Source organism: Rhincodon typus, chromosome 18 (assembly GCF_021869965.1).
Source record: "Rhincodon typus isolate 14 chromosome 18, sRhiTyp1.1, whole genome shotgun sequence".
Lineage (NCBI taxonomy): Eukaryota > Metazoa > Chordata > Chondrichthyes > Orectolobiformes > Rhincodontidae > Rhincodon > Rhincodon typus.
This window is the reverse complement of record NC_063349.1, coordinates 4,817,250-4,837,247: the sequence shown is the minus strand read 5'-3', so window position 1 is coordinate 4,837,247 and position 19,998 is coordinate 4,817,250. Positions and strand designations below refer to the sequence as shown.

General features: G+C 40.2%; 1 protein-coding gene across 1 annotated transcript in view; it reads right to left on the bottom strand.

Annotated features, from left to right (window-relative positions):
- Positions 1-19,998, bottom strand: part of LOC125485367 (thromboxane-A synthase-like) — a 35,567-nt gene that overhangs the window by 8,320 nt on the left and 7,249 nt on the right. The window lies entirely within an intron of this gene.

The following is a 19,998-nucleotide window of genomic DNA, read 5'->3' as shown; positions in this document are numbered from 1 at the left end:
CTTTGATCTACTGGAAGGGTCAATAACATGTCTCTCTGCAGTAAAATAAAGTGAAGCTTGAGAAGGCCAGTATTTTCTCCCACCGGTTGTTGAAAACAGCTACCTTTGACCAGTAACTAAAAGATATTATGGTGATTGTACCTGTCACTGTTCCTCCTGAGAACAAAGAAAAAAATCCTGGAGAAAGAAGACAAGAATAGGAAGTCCTGGCAAACAATAGGACTATCCCAGTTAATCCTGTGACCTAGTGCTATTGAACAGTGGTTCCCAATTTTTTTCTCTCCATCTATAAAACCATTTTACTTTGTGTCTGTATGAGTACTGAGAGATTTTAAAAAGGCATTAGAATTTTACTGTAGTACAGCCATAACGTTGATAATTTGTAGCAAATTGCTTTTGATTAGAATCGGCTCATTTTAATAAAAAATAGTTCTTGTCAAGTACAGGAACAGGACTCTTGTGGTGTGAATCCTTACTTCTGAGCCAGGAGGCGTGGATTCAAGTCCCACCTACTCCAGAGGTACGTAATTACTTCTGTGAACAGGTTGATCAGAAAATATCTTACATACAGGAACCTGGTCAGTCTTTTCTGTTCACTTGGATCCAACAGACTGATAACTCAGGGACTTTGCAAGCTTTGCTTAGGTCATTAACCTTCATTATGACCCTGGGAGTAGTGGAGCTTGAGAATTAGCACATTTTCTCAAGTGGATTGTAAGGTAGGGCTGCAAGCTATTATAGAGTTTGGGAGGAATGACACTATGCAGGGAATTAAGTATAAGGAGCAGAATATTAAATAGAAATAGTTGGGTAATTGGTTGTGTTTGATTGTGCGTGTGTAATGAAGATTTGAATTATTTTCTCTATTTATTGTTGACGTCTCTCTGAATGTATTGTCATGGTCAGGTGTCCTTTCATTTGAGGATGACATCTAATCAAGTGTACAAGTTTCCGCTGTAGGTCTTCCTGTGACTGAATATACCAATTCCTGATCCAGAAATCCTTGGACACAAGAGGCAGGAATTCCCAAGAGGTAGAGGAATTCAGAATGCAGGACTTGCTTCCTTTTCTTTCCCTCTTAGCTACTGCTATGCCTCGTCATTAAGAACTGCTATGTACACAAGAACTTTTGTTGACTTGCAGAGGTCTTTGTTGTCAAATACTCAGTGCCATGTTTTCAAGAAAGCTTTACTGGCGTTGCTAATAACGTTTTGGAGAACCTCATCAATGGTGGACTTTCAGGAGAGAGGTGACCGCCCAGGTTGGAAAGTGCTCAACATATTCCAGAGTCTCTCCTTCAACATAAACAGGAAGGGGATTATTTAGCTGACTGGTTGTGGATTGACACATTTTTTTTGAGTAACATTCGGAGATAGGCTGACTTTTTGGATGCAGAATGAAGAGGTCGAGAGTGGCTTGCAAATCTGGGGTACTGAGAAATAACAGTGATCATCTGCAACTCGTAACTCATTTATATTTATAGAGTCAGAGAGTCATACAGCACGGAAACAGACTCTCCACTCTAACCAGTCCATGCTGACCATAATCCCAAACTAAACTAGTCCCAATGGCCTACATTTGGCCCATATCCTTCCAAACCTTTCTTATTAATGTACTTATCCAATGTCTTCTTAAATGTTGTAACTGTTCCACATCCACCACTTCCTCTGGAAGTTCATTCCACATGAACCACTCTGTGTAAAAAAAAGTTGTCCCTTATGTCTTTTTCTAATCTTTCTCCTCTCACCTTAAAAATATGGCCTCTAATCTTGAAATCCCCCACCCGAGGGAAAATATACCTGATATTCACCTTATCTATGCCTCCAATGATTTCGTAAATCTCTATAAGGTCATCCCTCAGCCTGCTACACTCCAGCGAGGTGATCAGTTTAATTTTAGCATGGAGATGATTGGGGTTAAAAACTTTTGCCATCTGGACAGCATTCAATATTAACACCAGAAGACAGGTGGTCTTTGATGAGGTGCGTAACCACTATCTGGTAGATTAGAAGCAGTATCGGAGCTGTCGCATACTGTTGCTTCCCCTGGTCCAGGTTTTAAAGTCACTTGTTTCAGATCTCCTGCTCGAGAGTTTTCATATCATGATGAAGCAACTACAGGATTATATTGATTCCTGAATCAACTATAAAAAGTAGGCAGTTCGGGAGAATGGAGGTCAGGATTTTCTCTGCTGTGGACAACAGCTTTGCATCTTCATTGTTTCCACAGCATGTTTTCTCTCCCTTCTTGAAAACAGTTACAATTGTTCCATCCGTGAAGTTGGGAGGAAATTCTTTTACTGCTCAGGAGGAGTGTGTGAAGTCAAGAAAAAATTCTGTCAGATTTAAAACTTTTCCATTTATTGCTGGACGACCTGTAGAAGTGTTGGAGTATCACGACTCATCCAAAGGTTTGAAAGAGATCATGGTGAGTGTGGTCATCCTTTGGGCTGTCCAGCAAGATCAGCTGGCACTAGGCTAAGGAGTGTAGACTTGCACCCAAGGGCAAATGTTGAACGGGGACTTTATTCAACTGGAAGGATGTGTGGGAAGAGTCATCAGAACTGGGAATGTACAAGCACCTCTGTTAAAGCACTTGCGAAGCAGCTCACTGCAACCGGTCATCAGCTTCAACATCAGACTCTGTCCGTGAATGCCTCGCATTCCACTATAATCTCATCAGGCCAGGCCTCCCCTCACTCCTCAAGTTGAGAAAAGCATAGCAGATCACCATGACCCAGAGCGCCTTACTGGGTAACATTGATGCTCTCCACCAGAATGCTCCAGGCACCTGAATCTCATCCGCGGGATACCTTGATGGTGGTTGAGGTCACCATGCAGCAGATGGTCCATTTCTTTTGCTTCTGGCCAAGGATTCCGCTTTGGAGTCAATATTCATTCTATTATGGGTTAGCCCTTGTTGCCAAGAATCCAATCTTGAAAGCATATTGGGAGAGAAAGGCTGTAGCACCTGACAGTGCATGAGTCTATAAGCATCACAGCTGCTGCGAAGCCCAGAAAACCTTGCACTCTGGGCACCAGCAATGGTGCTCAATGTCCTGGCTTTCTCAGATTGGCTATTCGAATCAGTGCAACAGATTATGAATTGGTTGGCTCTCCTGAGGAGGACATGGGACACGTCCTTGATACAATGATGTCTGGCTGATTGGAGACGCCATATCTTCAGAAAGCCTCTGAATAAACCAGAGGCACAGAAACTAAGGCTCATGGTGACTTGTCACTGGGTGAGCACAGTTGCCCTGATACCTGGAGGCAGCTCAAACTTTGTAACCCCTAGCTAGAAAGTACCTTCCTTTCCATGCTGGTGTCCCTTCTGTGACCTTCCGCCACTTCCACAAATCCAGGAAGCTGCTGCTGCTGCTCATATCCCATATTATTTCAAATTAGTGCTGGAAGGCATTTAACAACATTTTATCTGAGAAAGGATAGAGAATTGTTGAATTATAGAATGTTTATGGCACAAAAAGAGGCCACTTGACCCCTTGTGTCTGCACTGGCCAGAATCCAAATGACCAAACCTAATTCCACTTTCCAGCATTATTTAATGAATTGAAGATTTCTGTCTCTCTACCTTTCAGGCAGTGAGCGAGCTCCGGATCTCTAACACCCTCTGGGTGAAAACGTTTGTTCTCACCACTGGTCGAATCTTTCTTCCAATCTGTGCCTGTGAGTCACTAACTCTGCTAAGGTGAAGGGGCCCTTCCCAAGGCCCTTCACAATTTTTTACATGTCAATCACATTTCCCTTTAACATCCCCTATTCCAAGTAGGAGAATGCTAGTTTTCTCCATAGCTGCATTTCTTCCAGTCCCTCCACCAATCTGTTAATCTCCTTCTCTAGCGCAATTACATCTTTTCTTTAATAAGTCAGAACTGCACACAGAACTGTCCTTTTTACATGAATGATTTGGAGTCAGTCATGTCCAAGTTCATCCCATACTGCTATTACCCTCCTGTTTGCTAACTTAAATTGGGTCCAGTCAAGCAATATCTTGATTTTTAAAGCCCCATTCTTGCTATCAAACCCCTTCAAGACATCAGTCCTCTCTATCTCTGTAATCTCCTCCAACCGAATCACGCTCCAAGATACTTTGCTAATCTAAATTCAGCCTCTTGAGCATCCCTGATTTTAACTGCTCCAATCCTGGTGACTGAGTCTGCCGTGGTCATGAGGTTTGGAATTCCCTCATTAAACCTTTCAAACTCATTGTCTTCCTTTCTTCCTTTAAGGTAGTCCTTAAAACCTTACTTTATGACCAAGCTTTTGGTCATTATCCTAATAATGCCTTGTGGCTGAGTGTCTACTTTTGCTTTACATACTCATTTTTTTAATTTAAAGGAGCTATATGAATAAATATAAATTGTTAACTGGTTGTTATAAAGAGCAGATTTTTAAAGTGGCATGATATTTAGAATCATAGAATCCCTATAGTGTAGAACCATTCAGCCCATCATGTCCACATTGACCATCCAAACAGCAGCCCATCCAATCTTGGAAATGTTGCAATCAGACAGGAAAATAGTAACAGAATTCAGGAGGTCACGACAGATCAAAGTGTAAAATGATTAATTTTTCTGGGAAGAATTAGGAACAAAATGATACAATATCAAAGCGGGTACAGAAGTGAAAGGACTTAGTTTTCAAGTCAGAAATGGTAAGCCCAGTGCCTGGGTAATTTCCAAGTCCCAATCCTGTGTTGCACCTGAGTTGTTCATGCGGTGTTACTTTCAAATGTAACTATGTGTTTAAGTCACTCTGAATCTTGTATGAAAGTCAACCCATGACTTTTGTCAAAAAGTCCAAACTCTTTGCAGTTACTATCGATGTTCCACTAAAGTCAAACTCACTCCAATGCAAACCTACTCTTGATAAAATTATAGAATAGTGCACTATTGGCGGCAGCTGTTCAGTTCCTCCGGTACAATTTTCCCAACCCTGAAACGACATGAACAATGGTGAAACATTTGGGAAAATGCAGCAAGAACGAAGAAACAAGATTCTCAACACAGAGAAAAAAGTGCAAATTTCTGCACAAGATTTCAACGGCTAGATGAGACTTTCACTAGTGAGCAGCAAGGAGGCTATTTCATACACTGATACATTATTAGCTAATCTCACCTCATTTGTATGAAGGTTGCCACTTTCCCAGGCACCAGAGAGAAACTGGATGGCTGCAATTCCGGACTTGAGAGTCAGAGTGACAAAGACGCAGCTACAACTCACTGGTGTCTGCTCAAGACATCTGTCTTGACCAGTACTCTCAAACATTTCAAGTCTCCATTCATAGGCTGGCACTACCTGTGGACCACAGATGTAAGCAACAGCAAAGCACCCCCCTCAACACATCATCAAGGCACATCCCAGACTGTCTAACTTATACTAAAGTCAGATGTAACATGACACCAGGTTATAGTTCAACATGCTTATTTAAACTATGGCGGTATGGTGGCTCTGTGGTTAGCACTGTCACCTCACAGCGCCAGCCAACCGGATTCAATTCCAGCCTCGGACGGCTGCCTGTGTGGAGTTTGCATTTGTCTCCATGGGTTTCATCTGGGTGCTCTGCTTTCCTCCCACAGTCCAAAGATGTGCAACTTCAACCAAATGGCCCTGTCTGAAAGTCAAAGGTGAGCAATGGGACTATGATCAGTCAGGAGGCTGCTCCATCGTCAGTCAGGAAAGGTGGTGAGGTGTTCCAAGTGAGTTAGTAAGAAGTGCAAAGGCCAGCAAGGTCAGTGATTTGGAGGATGGGGTGAGTGAAAGACATTGAGTGATGAAGCTGTACATAGTAATGACAGTGGTAGACCATGAACCTTGGTGCCGGGTGTGTGCAATGGCAGATTTAGAATGAGAGTGAACTGGCAGAGAGAAGATGGTGGCACTTACCTTGCATAGTGTTAAAGGTATTAACCTTCTTGTGACACTGCTGCACATTCCTCCAGACCATGGGCATCACACTAACCCATGTGGCTACATCAGACCAGGCTGGCAGTGTTTGAAATGGTGCTCAGCTGCCATTTAAGTATGACACCCACAGTATTAAAGATAGCAGAATCCAGCACTGGCAAGCACTTTCACTGCACATTTGGGCAACAGCAGTGCTTAACAAAGTGAACAGCATATAACTGCATGAGGAAAGTGGGTTGGGCTCAGGGAGAAAAACCCTCTATGAAAGTCCTCAAAATTGACCCTGAACCAAATAATGGAAAAATTCCATCCTTTGTGTCATTTGATGTCAAGGCTACCATCTCACTGATGTAAGCTGCAATCCCACCATTCTTGTCCTCTACTACAGAAACATGGTCTCAAGAAGAAATTGCACACAGTCCAGCTCAAATGTAAAAACACTGAGATTGATAATTGTGCAGAATCAAGAACGGAGAGAACACTCGAGGTTAGAGGAAGCTCTCTGTGCCACAAGGTACATGCCTAAGCATAAATGCGCAGAATTAGAACAGTTGGAAGATGAAACTGCAAAACACATCAAAGAAAATCAGCAGAACAGATTCTCATTTTCTAAAGGTCTCTCTGAATCTCCACCCTGGAGCAAGCAAGAAAATTAAGCATTGCAGATTTCAACGCCACCTGGATAGTTACCAAGTTTATGAAGAGAAACAATTACTATGACAGAAGACCCTGACAGCAACTCCCAACAGAACATGATGACTGTCTTATTGCATTTCAGTGGTTTATAATGGGTACAGATCAGCCAACTTTGGGAACATGGATGAGACTCAAATAAATATGACATCCTGGTCAGCTAAGCAGTGAACAAAACTGGAGAAAAGCAGTGTGCACAAAGACACCTGACCTTGAAAAAGCACAAATTTACTGTTGCGCTGTCGTATGTCCAATGGGACAAAGGTCAAGCCAGTGATTGAGGTTTGAGAGAAACCTTTTGAAAAGCAGCAATTCCCAAAAGCAGTCATCGTCCAGGTTCATTGTAGAGGAGAGAGGAATGAAGGTAAATATGGCTGAGGAAGCTGGGTTTTTCTAACAAGGAGGATTACATAAAAAGAAGTCTCATTAAGGACATGTTCAGATCACACCTTGTCAATGATGTTACTGATGTTAAATCACAGATTCTGAGTGATTCTGCAGTGATTCCAGTGATCTAACCAGCCTTGTTCAACCAACTGATTTCTCTCGATACAAGCCCACCAAGGATAGCATGAGAAACAATGTATTACTTGATGATGGATGAGAAAAGGCGTTTACCAAGGGAAAGAGCGTACAAACTCAAATGTAGCAATCCTAGGTTAGAGAGGTTGGGGATGACATCAAAATGGAGATTGTCATCGATTCATTCAATTAATAGAATTGAATTATAGCACAGAAGTTGGTTCTTTGTGGAATGATATGGCCAATAACAATGTGATTGTTGCCAATCAGTATGATGATGCAGCTAAAGAAGCAGACTTGAATAATTTTTTTCACTTCCCAAACACACTGTATTATAGATCTTGCCTAACACACACAGCTCTCAAGGCACTTGGCTGGTGGTACTTTAACTAATTAATTTAAACTGGGACTGAATATGTTCCATTATTATTTCTATAATCGTGTAATCCAAGTCGTTCAGCAATTGCATAATATTCCTGGCACCTTCTTATAGATAATCTAAATGTTTCATTTTGGTATTTTCTTCTTGTGAAGTCCAAACGGTGATTCGAGTTCCATTGCACAGGACAACAACGGGGAAAACTAAAGGGAAGGTGAGATGAATCAGGGAATACTGGTTGGGTGGCATTAATTTCAGGCTTTAAAAAAGTCTAAAGATCATAGGAGGAAACAAAAACTGAGGGGAACACGGAAGCTTGTCATTTTGGGAGGTATGGGAAAGAATGAATCTTCAACAGTAATGGAAGCTTCCCAAACTTTCTCATTTTCCCATTCGTGAGTTAATTCTGAAGAACGATACCAAAGCTATGTTTATTTTTGGGTTCTTCTGTTTTTCATTGTGATTCTAATCATGTAAAATTCCAAGTACATACAGGAGGAAAATAGGAAATGGATACTACTGTACTATTTGAGGTTGAGATATAGAGGGATTTATGGTCCTGTATGCATACATGTAAACAGAAATCATCAACTTCCAATTTAACTTTCTCATATCTTTGCACAGATACTTAGTGCTTATTTGCAAATGCAGCACTATCTCACATTTATTTTGTTCACTGTGATGAAGAGAATTGAGATTGTAATTTTTAGTGGAAACTTGGTTGAATCAAGATGCTTTTTGTTCCTTGACTGTGGACTTAAAGTAGGAGAAGATACGGTTTTAAATGAAGGGACTGTAGTTGCAGTTTTAAAAGAAAACTTAGCAAAACTCTTGGATTTACGATGTTGTTTAATTTAAGCAATGAGGAGGACATTTGACACCTTAGCGCTGTGGGTGTGTATCCAGGGGCAGGGACATACTTTTGATTGGGTTTTCAACAAGAAGCAGCTAAATATTCAGGAGTACTCAGCATAGTAACAACTTCTTGATTGGTTCCTGAGCAAGTGACTACAGTTTACTATTTGCATAATATTCTGTTTGGACAATCATTAAGCTTGTGACGGAAAAAAATTTCTCTCCCTCCCTCCCCTCTGAGGCTGGAGAAAGAACATAAAACATCTGGAGCAGCTAGCCACTCTCTCTCTGCAAATTCAGAGACACTGGAAGGGTGAATCCTCAACCAATGAATGCAAAATTGAGAATTAGTTTGTCCAAAATCCACACCCTTATCAAAGAGCTGGAAGGGAACTAAAGGAAAACAACTCATTAATGCTTGTAATCTGGATAGGTATCAGAACTTTGTTTCTATGACTTTTTGTTTCTGCCTCACCTGCTATATATGCATGTTGCCTGTCTCTTTGTATAGAGGTGTAGATTTTAGTTATTGAGAGGGATTTGTTAACAATTCATGATTTTCTTCAGGCATCAGTTAAACAGTTGTTTTCTCATCAAGTACAGAAGCCTGTAGACTGTTTTATTCAACCTGGGTTTGTCAGCTAGTAAACTGGCAACTTTTAAAAGATTAAACCTTTTCACATTTGTGATCACTCTGGGAATAGGGGGGTTTGATTTCCAGTGTACCACCCCAGTGAGTAATAACAACTCAAACAAAGCTAGGTCTGGTGTTTATATGGGGATATGGAGATGGATGGAAAACACTGTGACTCATTCAAGTTCCTGATGCATTCTCCTCACACACAGTGGTTGTGTGGGGTCGACTCTTTCTTCAAAAAGTACAATATTATTTTGATATATACAGCCAAACAATTTAAAACCATTGAATAAAGTCATGTTGACAAATTAGAGAACAAACCAAGGGTGTTGCTTAATAGATCCTTTACTTCCCAATACGGGTGTACTATGTAGAATCATTAAAATCAGCACCAATTCCTTCAGCATCTGTAACACGATTCCTTCTAGATTTCAACAATGTTAAAGGAAAACACCAAAGAGTTATGCAAATCAAAGCAAAACAATTAATCAATAACTTGAAATTGATTAACAATAATCTGAAAGTGATCCGTGATGCTCTTGGGTAGCATGGTGAGGTGAGAGGAAGTTGGGCTGCAAAGGTTTTCCTGTTTGGTTAACACCAGATGGTTCTAGCAAAAATTAAAATATTCAATACTTTCCAAAGCTGAACATGAGTTCCAAAGTCTGTGATTAAGAGATGGCTGAAGCTGGAACTCTGAGCATCAAAATGTGGCATTAATGACAAAACAACATTACACTCCCACTGAAATCATAATCAGCTTCTTCCAGAAGTCATCACTACACACATGCTCACACTCTTATCATATAGCTCCTGAAATGAGTTCCAACTACAGTGTGAGCAGTCACCACAATCCCCATTTTGGATTTCAAAATTTATTCATAGCACACAAAAAGACTACCCATTTTTTTTTCATTATAAAATATCTGCAGTTGCTGAGGGGCAAATAAGCAGAGAGATTATTTTAAGGTGATTAACAAAAGGACGAGAACTGACAATGAGACAACACCATTTTCTAAGTCATGAATGGTCAGGATTTGGGGTACTGTCTGACAAGATGGGAAAACAAATTCAACAGTAACATTCAAAAGGAAATTGAATAAATCGTTTTTCTTCTTAGAATCACAGAGTCCCTACAGTGACAAAGGAGGTCCATCGAAACCATACTGAGCCTCCAAAGAGCATGCCACTCAGACCACCCCCGCCAACTCCCCCAAAACCCCGCATTTCCCATGGCTAATCCACCTAACCTACACATCTTTGGACTGTGAGAGGAAACCGCAGCACCCAGTGGAAACCCACACAGACATGGGGAGAACATGCAAACTCCACATAGACTGTCACCCAAGACTGGAATCAATCCCAGGTCCCTGGAGCTGTGAGGCAGCAATGCTAACCACTGAGGCATAGTGCCATTCCCATCTTCTTGGGATCTCTGCCCAAATGTAGGCCCAACCTCCTTTATCACAACCTCTACCAGAGTTAGAGCAAAGTGGCAGGTCCCAAATTTACCTCAACCAGAACGAGGATCAAACCATATGCTTCACTCTGATCCAACTGAGTCAACCAGCACAAAAGGAGTCCCATTTGCTATGGCAACATACATTTTTGGTTGTAGCCTGTGAAAATGGGTCATGATGGTCAAGATTCCAATGTTCTTTCTACTACATATTGAACAGGAATCTGAACGAATAATTGAAGGGGCAAACAACTGTAGAATTATGTGGCAACAGTCAGGATTTAGGGATCAATGGCTAAATGATCTCCTGTACTGTACTATTAGTTAACTCGTGGTCAACTATACTCTTTTTATTCCTTAGTGACTGCCACCATTGCACTCCACTCTGGGGAAAATTCTATCAGTAACACTAGGAATGACCTGACAGCACTGACAGCTACCTGGAAATAGTCTGTTAGAGGTGAAAAGTCAACTTGTCTTTCATAAATAAAGCTTGAGCACTTCAGTTGCTGTATTTATTGAATTTACCAAAATTCAGTGAATACCAAGTAATCCCTTGACATTTCTTTCACTTGAAATTGAATCCCAGTGGTTCTCATCACTCACACAGTTACAATTTGTATTTATTAAGAATGTAACACGATGGAACATCCCAAGGTACTTCACTTGAGCATTACAAAATAAACTATGACACTGAACCACATAGGGAAATACAATAGTGGATGTCCAAACACTTGTTCAAAGAGGTACGTTTTAACATGTCTTAGAATCATAGAAACTAGGAGCAGAAGTAGGTTTCTCGGTCCTTCAAGCCTGCTCCACCATTCATATGATCATGGCTGAACCTCTATACAGGGTTGTCCTGTAGTCTGAGGCTGGACCTTCAGGTCCTAGTCTCTCTACAAGTGGAAATATCTTCTCCATGTCCACTCTATTCAGGCTCTCAGTATTCCACTGTGGATCTGGAGTGATTTGTACAGAAATAGGAACAGGCAAGGCCATGGAGTGATTTGAATTTTGAGTCAATGACCAGGAAGCAATTTGAGCCACCCAGCACAGAGGTAATAGGGGAGTAGCACTAGCTGTGAGTTAAGTCAAAGGCAGCTGAGTTTTGGATGACTTATAGAGGGTAAAATAACCATGAATGTTTCAAATCATTGATCTTAAAGAGAACAAAGCATAAATGAGGACTGCAGCTGCCGAAAAGGATGAGATAAAGATGCATTCAGGCCAAGTTACGGGCAGTTTTAGTGATAGCATGGGACGAGTTCAGAAGGATCAAATGTGACACCCAAGATACAAACAGATTGGCTTAATCTCAGACTATAACTAAAATGATGGACGGATTCTGTAGTGAGGACTGAAAACAGCAAGTTCAGTCTTCCCAATGTTTAACTGGATGAAAGCTCTGTTCATCCAGTACTGGATATTGGATAATTTAGCAATAATTGAAGAGTTGTGGTGAAATGAGAGCTGGATATCATCAGAGTTCATGTGAAAACCATTGTTGGACCTTCTTTCAGTCAGGATTCAGTTGTTTCCAATTTATTCCAATTCACAGATTAACAATGGGATGAAATATTTGCATACGTCAGTTTAATCCAATTTTTAGACATTTTTCTGGCACAAATACCTTGCAGTCGACATCAAGAATCTTGCAGTTTATCATCTTGATGTTGTTGCTAGCTTGGGAAAATTGAATACAGTCCACCTGCTCTTTGTTCAGGGAGGGATCTTGTGTTTAAATTCCAGCCAATCATGCTCATAATTTTTTGTTAAATCTTAATTTAGGCGGCATGGAAAATTTGCAATGCATCAACCATTCAGAGGATATTTTCAAACTGACATTTTACATTCTGTAGCACAGTTAATGTGACAAAGTAACAAAAGCATTAACAAACAAATCCTGCTACCAAGCCATGTAAGTAGATGTTAGAACAGGTGACCTAAAGCTTGGTCAAAAATATGGGTTTTGTGTCCATCTTAAAATGTTGAGAGAGTGGTAGAGATATGAAGCTATTTAGGATAGGAATTCAAGAACTGTTGGCCTGGTAGATCAAAATACAACTGTTAATAGGGCAATTGGAGCTGAATCTTACTGTGTTAGCTTTTCATTTCCATTGCTAGGACCTGAATGTGGTGGCTTTTGAGATTGCCCACTTGTGTGATCTTACCATGGGCAGCTCAATTGACAATAAGGAGCAAGCTGTGACAGCGGGGGGACCAATGGGAGCACCTGAAGTTTTGGGCAGACTGCAGAGAAACAGAAGGAGATGGGCAAAAAGGAATCCCTGAAATCTGCATCACTTAAAGTCTGGAACTCCCTCCCATCTTCACAGTGCGCCCTGTGGCTGTAGCAATAGCCTTCCATGACACCCATGACAACTCCTAGGAGCAAGGGAGGAAGGTCTCCCAGCCTGCCACCCAAAAGTCACCTCCAGACATCTAGTGGACTTCAGTCTCAAAGAGGAGTCCATCCTCTACCAATAAAAACTTCGCAGTATCAGCTATTTGCCCCTAAGCAGGTATAAAATGGCTGCTGATTGTCTATCCTCCACTGACAAGCCTGTAGCTGATGCCAGTCTCAGCTGCTTCTGGCAAGACGGCTCAGAGGTGGAAACACATTGAGCAGCTATCCCAAAGTGATCATTTCTAAAATTCCCTCCACACTCACCTCCAAAGCTGCTTCCTTGCGGCTGACAGGACGAATGCAAAAATTCAAAAAGACTGTCAGAGATTATAGTAACAGGGAAAGGCATGGCCATGAACGGATTTGAAAATGGTGGATGAAAGTTTTTAAACTGTAGCACTGCTGGATTAAGAGCCAACATGGAGCAGTGAGGATAGGGTGACAAGAAGTTAAGGAGAGTTAGAATATTGACTGATAGCAGTTTTGTACATGCTTTAGTTTGCTCAGGCCTCTTGTCTTAACCACCGAAATGATCTTCGGCAGTGGGAATTTGTTTGTGGATTGAAATCCTGCTTTCAAGATACGCAACAATCTCTGAGTGACACTAGAGTTAATCATTATACCCACATATCACATTAATTCAAGCATGTCTATGTACTGTCAGATACACTGGAGTATCAACTGCATAAATTATTTAATATATTTCATTCAATTAACACTACATGAAGACATTTAAATCATCTATTGAAGCAACAGGGTGGTAATTTATTTAACCGTACTGAAGTGTTCTTCCCAAATATTGTTGTTCTCACTAAAAATAAACTCCACACCAGTCATGTCTCAATCATGTCCTTTATCTGATAGCTCAGTCAGTCTGTGCCTAATAATACACAGCTCTCAGAACTTGTTCAATTCTAAGCTAAGTTGCAAACCTTACCTTCAAAACAAGCCACTATCAAGATTACATACCTCCACCTCTAGATTTATATCTGCCTTTTGTTTCCAAATGCAAGTTCCTTGACAGCTCCAAGCTTTGGCCTCCTTGCTCACTTCTTAGGTTTTGCCTTTCAAAGGTGAACTTGTCCAAATTCAGCTGTTCCATATTCTAGCTCATATGGTCTTACAGACTGTTACTACTATTCTTCATTAAATGAATTCCTCATCCTCCAATGAATTTACTTCAAAAACCTTGAGCTCATCAATAATTATTTCAATAAGCTTGACAGCCTCACCTTTCCTCTCCCAGCTCCACAACCTCCTTGATCCCTCATGCTCTTTGATATCCTTTGCATTCTCCTTCTGCTGTGTAACCTTTGACTGTGCTGCTTTCAGCCATGTTATTCTCATCCGCTGGAATACTCATTCTAAACCCGCTGCACTTTACATCTCTCTCCAATCTGTCAAACACCTTCTCAAAACTTCTTTCACTCATCATGACTTTGGCCAGCAGCTCTGGCTCTTGCCCTATGATGCTTGCTATCTGGTCACCTGTGTGAAGTACTTTGCAGCACCACGTTAAATTAGCAGTATAACATAAAAGCAATTTTGGAGGTCAGTGTCCATTGTCAGCTAGGCTAATGCCACACTAATAATATTTCACTAACAGCAATAAGATGAATTTATTGTTTCTTGCCGTTTTTGATCATGACAGAAATACTATGCAGGAAACTTTAAATACTACCTGCTCTTGTTCACACAGTCAATCCTCTTCCATTGTTGACATTCTCCAAGAGGGGTAATTGAGCAGGAACTTCTGTTCATGTTCTGGTGGCAAAGACATTACTGGCCAATGGTCCAAAGGTAGTTGGGGAAATATGTAGTAAAGGGCACAGGGATCCAAACATACATATTCAACAGACCACCCAGACCACTTATTTGGAAGCATGATATAAAACATCAAATTTAAGTAACACGCAGAAAAGCACTACTCTTACCCAACTGTGAATTCAAGTATAAATGGCTGTAGGAAATTAACCACTTGATTATGTCACACTGGGTCAAGAGCAGTGCCTGTGGGATTCAGAAGCCAGGCAGTCAATAGGATGCTTAAGGACTGCTCTTCGAACACCTCAAACCTTGTGTTGCTCTGAAACAACAAAAAAAGGCAAGACCTCATTTTGCTTAGCTCTGGTACATTATGCAAATTGATGATAAGTTATTTACCTGTTATTGTATTGAAAGTAAAAAACTACTTTCATAGCAAGTGAGGCCTACAGTTGGAGTTATTGCCAGCATCACGTTCCCAAGTAATAAACACCTTTTATTTATCTGGACTGTCTTGGACACTTGCAAGAAGCTGGGAAAATTTCTTTCCCAGACTCACAAGCTGGCTTGCACACAGCATTTTTCTAAATGCAGTCTGGGAATGGCAGGCTGTAAACGAATAACTGACCAGCTAGTTCTATTTGGTTGCCAGGAGACTGCTGGCTGCCTTGATGCTGAAGCCCTGACATAAGCACAGTCTGCTTGGCTAATATGACGAGTCTCACTATATTTTTCTTCCAAGGGATTTTAAAATGAACGGCATCTATATAAAAATATTAATCTCCTCTGACACGGGACTGAGAAATGTTGCTTCTCATAACGACTCCTGTGTCCTTCATCTCTTTTATAGCTGGCGAGCATTAAATGGCAGGCAGATTTTGACATGGAATTTCTTTTCCCCACATTATGACAAAAAAGATGATAGCTCCATTGTCCTATCACTGCTGCCAAGACATGTAAATGAAATCAGTAACCTTCACTGCAGTTGCATGCAAAGGCAGATATTTATCAAATGACAGTTTGAAAAAAAAAATTACTCTAGGATCAGTGAAATACAACGAGGCGAGTTCAGTGAATAATAAAGTAAGCGCAGTCATGCTGTGAAAAGCTATGTTGTAAGGCATCTGGCTGAACAGCAAGTGTGAAATATGCTGTTACTATAAATGATAGGCTTAGTATATTAAACACCAGTTTGAAAAAATGCATGTTTTTTGAGAAATCCAGGTAACTGTCCTCTCCCAGTATTGTCCTTTTCTCTTCAGAATTTCGATATCTGGGTTTTCTGATTGAGGTTCTCTTAACTCTTAAGAGTTTGAGTTGATAAGCCAGCACAATCCAAAGTATCCCCTCATTTACCTACCCCTTTCAAGACTCTCTCTCTCTCTGGGCTCCAACTCTACCTAGCCCTTCCCCTCTCGCTTTCCCCTTAACCTCCCCACGCCCCACTTCATTTTCAGCATAAATACCACCTTTTTCCTAGCTGCTATCAGTTCTGATGAAGAGTCACCGGACTCAAAACATTAACTCTGCTTTCTCTTCACTAATGTTGCCAGATCTGCTGAGTTTTGCCAGCAATTTCTGCTTGTTTCAGGGTGGAGAAGGAGTGTTATACTATTTTTGAACAAGTGTAGGGAAATTGTCCCAATAGCCTAGAGAAAATTAATCTCTCAACTGACAGAAATCAGATTATCCTGTTACCATCTCAATGTTGTTTTTGACACATTGCTGTGTGAAAATAGGCTGCTGTCTTTCCCTATTTACAACAATGACTACTCTTCAAAAGTACACAATTCCTTGCGAAGTGCTTTAGATGTCCTGCGATCCTAAAAATACTAAAGAAATCTAAGACTTCCCCTTTCCTTCAAAGTTCAAAATAATCTGGTCGATGGTAGTGTGAAAAATAACAGCTATCAGAAAAACCAGATAATCAAATATTTTGCCGGGGCATGGTTTTCCAAGTGTTAAAAACCCTCCAGTATCCATCAAAGTTGTAATTCTTCAACTCCGACCTCAAGTTTGTGGTCTAGTTAATAATGGAGAACATCTGGACTATCTGCCCTCAACCATCAACCATACCTATGCAGCAAGAGTCAATAGATAACAATCAAGAGGAGTCATATTTCAAGCCACTGTTACCATTATGGTGTCCAGGGTGGTACTAACTAACCAGGCCCAAACTGGAGTGGAACCTGAGATTTTCTGGTTATGTATGATGGTTTATTCCTTAAGTGGCAATGAGTTTTCATGACTATCCTCCCTCCCACCCCTGTGATTCATACAAAAATGGAAGTGGTAAGTGGCTCCTCCCTACTTTTTAGATTGTAAGGACCACGGTGCCTGCAAATTGAACTCTTTATCCTGAACTTAAAAATAGCCTGAAAATAAACCAGTCAAAACAAAACAGCAAAACTATTTTGGAGGACATACACTACTTTGGTTTGGAGGCAAGTTCTAAGCAAATATCCTTTGCTTAATTTGATCCAATGTACAGAGCCTTGTCAGTACAGTCTGTGTGTTTTTGCTAAAATAAACCATTTTTTTGCTGTAAATTCAGATTATTCATCGATTTCGATGTAGTAGTTCAGGTACTACACAGAAGGAAAGGTATAGTTCCTCCATGCTACTTACAGATTTATATGCCTGAAGGGAGCAATATGCACCTAAGCCTGGAAACAAAAATTATTTATTTATTCAAATGAACTGACAAATAATTACTTCACTGTCATTGTTACAAATTGCTTCAAAAATACTTTCAACAGATAGATTTGTGGTTATGCCACTTACACCTTTAGCATCTTTCCATCTTGGCAGGGTAACTTCCACTTTATTGTGATCAAAGCCTCATGGTGTGAAGATGCAAGGCTTTTGTAGTATTCAAAAGACAGGAAGGGCATCACAAGAAATTCCAGCATAACCGACCTTGTTTTTTGGAAGAATAAATTCATCAATGTTTACATTTGCAGTCATTTTGTTTGATTGTGATAAAAGATAGATTAGGATAGCCATGTAGTGGAGAACCATCTGAACACCATGTGATTAGCTAATAGGTCCGCCTTAAATTTCGATATGGCTTTGTTATGGGCGAAGGTTAATTTGGTAAATTTGAGAGCATGCAAGAAGTTGGAAGATTAGCCATCACACCTTCCCAACTGACGAAGTTACCAGCGCTGTCTTGTCACACTATTATATTAACTGGCTACTCAACTCAATGACGTCTGTAATATTTTGAAGTATGCAAAGTGGATGCCTAAACAGCAGCAATTGCTGAACTTTGTATGTAGCCTTGAAACAATATTGGCATTATTTGTTTGCAATCTAATTCAGTTATGTTTCAATGTACTTTTAAGATTGTTTAGGAAGACAACAGTGTGTTCAAAGCAGTAATTAGTAATCTCTCTCCAAACTGAAAAAGGGATGGACTTCTGAGACTGAGGTTGTTGGGATTTAAATGAACCTTTGCTCTGCAAACTAACTGTGCTCTACCAGACGTAGAAGCATTTGATGCAGACACTGATTTGTTTAATTCATTGTTAAGATCTGTGTGTTCCTGACAAGACCATCAATTATTATATATCCCCTATTAACTATGGCTTACTTTGGGTATTAAGATTTAACCATGTTGCTGTCGGATTCAAGTCACGTAAAAGCCAATTTGGATAAAATCAATAGGTTTCCTTCCTTAAAATATGTTCTATTATATATTTTGTATAGCAAGTTACTTTGTTTTTAAAACTGAATTTTAAGGAGTCATACAAAATGGCTCCCAAACGCTACATGAATTCTCTCGTGGATTCAACTGCAGACAATTAGACTAAGCTATCTTATGAGCCAATTGCAAAATATTTTTAAATATGTCAAAGATTCCAGGACCGTCCCTTCAAGGTGTGAAAATTCAAAGCTTCTGATAATAGTCCGGAGGCAGGAGGGAGATCACAAAGAATTCCAGCATAATTTACTTTGTTTTGTGGAATAATAATTCAGCAAGGTTAACATTCTTAGATATTTTGTTTGATTGCATTACAAGCTGGCTGAGGACACATTTAGAAGAAGACCATCTGAACATCTCGAAACAGCAACTGCTTCTCAACAGGGTGAGTGAGTGAGACAAAACAAGCAGCAAGAAGACTGTTGTACTGAACTAGGGGTTACCATGAGCCACAGGTCACAATGCTACAAATGTGAAACAAAGGAGCCTCTGCACTATCCTATGTCCTCTTATATGTGCAGAGTGACTGTGGGGAAGAAAACTCCAACCACTCAAGAACAGAAACAATCACATTTACTGACTATGGTTTCAAGTTACAATCCCCTACATTTCAGAAAGAGAATCATCAAGCAAGCCAGGACTTTTAACTTTTATCCTCACTTCCTTTTCACATCCATATTTTAGCTAATAAATTTAACGCATTTTATTTAAGTAACTTTCAGTAATAGTTGTGCTATAAACGAACATGTTTTATTTTATTAAGCCATAAAACAGAGCTGTTAAATTGAAACATTTGGAAAGTAAAAGAAAACTACATTTGTACTTATATAAATTTTTTGTTTACAACCAGTGAGGGATCACACTTGTGACAATGTTAATAAATCTTATTGTTAATATTATTAATCCAACAGTTTGACGGTGACAATTACTGATAGCAGTTTTCTATTTCCTGATTTCTTTTTGAGTGAATTAAAATTTTCAAACTACCAAGACAGGATTCAGCAAGATTCTCTGAACTAGATCAGGGAAGTTGTGGATAGTGTAGAAGGTTGTCAAAGCATACAGCAGGAGACAGATCAGTTGCAGATATGGACGGAGAAATGGCAGATGGAGTTTAATCTGGGTATGTGTAAAATGCTGCACTTTGGGAGATCAAATGTTAAGGAAAAGTATACAGTTAATGGCAGGACCCTGAACAGCACTGATGTGCAGAGGGATTTTAGGGTTCAAGTCCACAGCTCCCTGAAAGTGGCCACGCAAGTAGACAGGGTGGTAAAGAAGGCATATAGCATACATGACTTTATTAGTCGGGAAATTGAATACAAGAGTCAGGACGTCATGTTGCAGGTTTACATGTCTTTAGTTCGGCCACACTTAAGAGTATTGCATTCAATTCTGGTTGCCACATGTAATATTACAGGAAGGACATGGAGGCTTTGGAGATGGTGAAAAAGAGGTTTACCAGGATGCTGCCTGGATTAGAGGGTATGAGCTATAAGGAAAGGCTAGAAAAACTTTGGTTGTTTTCTTTGGCATGGCAGAGGTTCAGGGGAGACTTGATAGAAGTCGAAAAATTATGAGACGCATGGATAGCGTTGATGCTCAGAACTTTTTTTCCCAGAAAAGAAATGTCCAATACTAGGGTG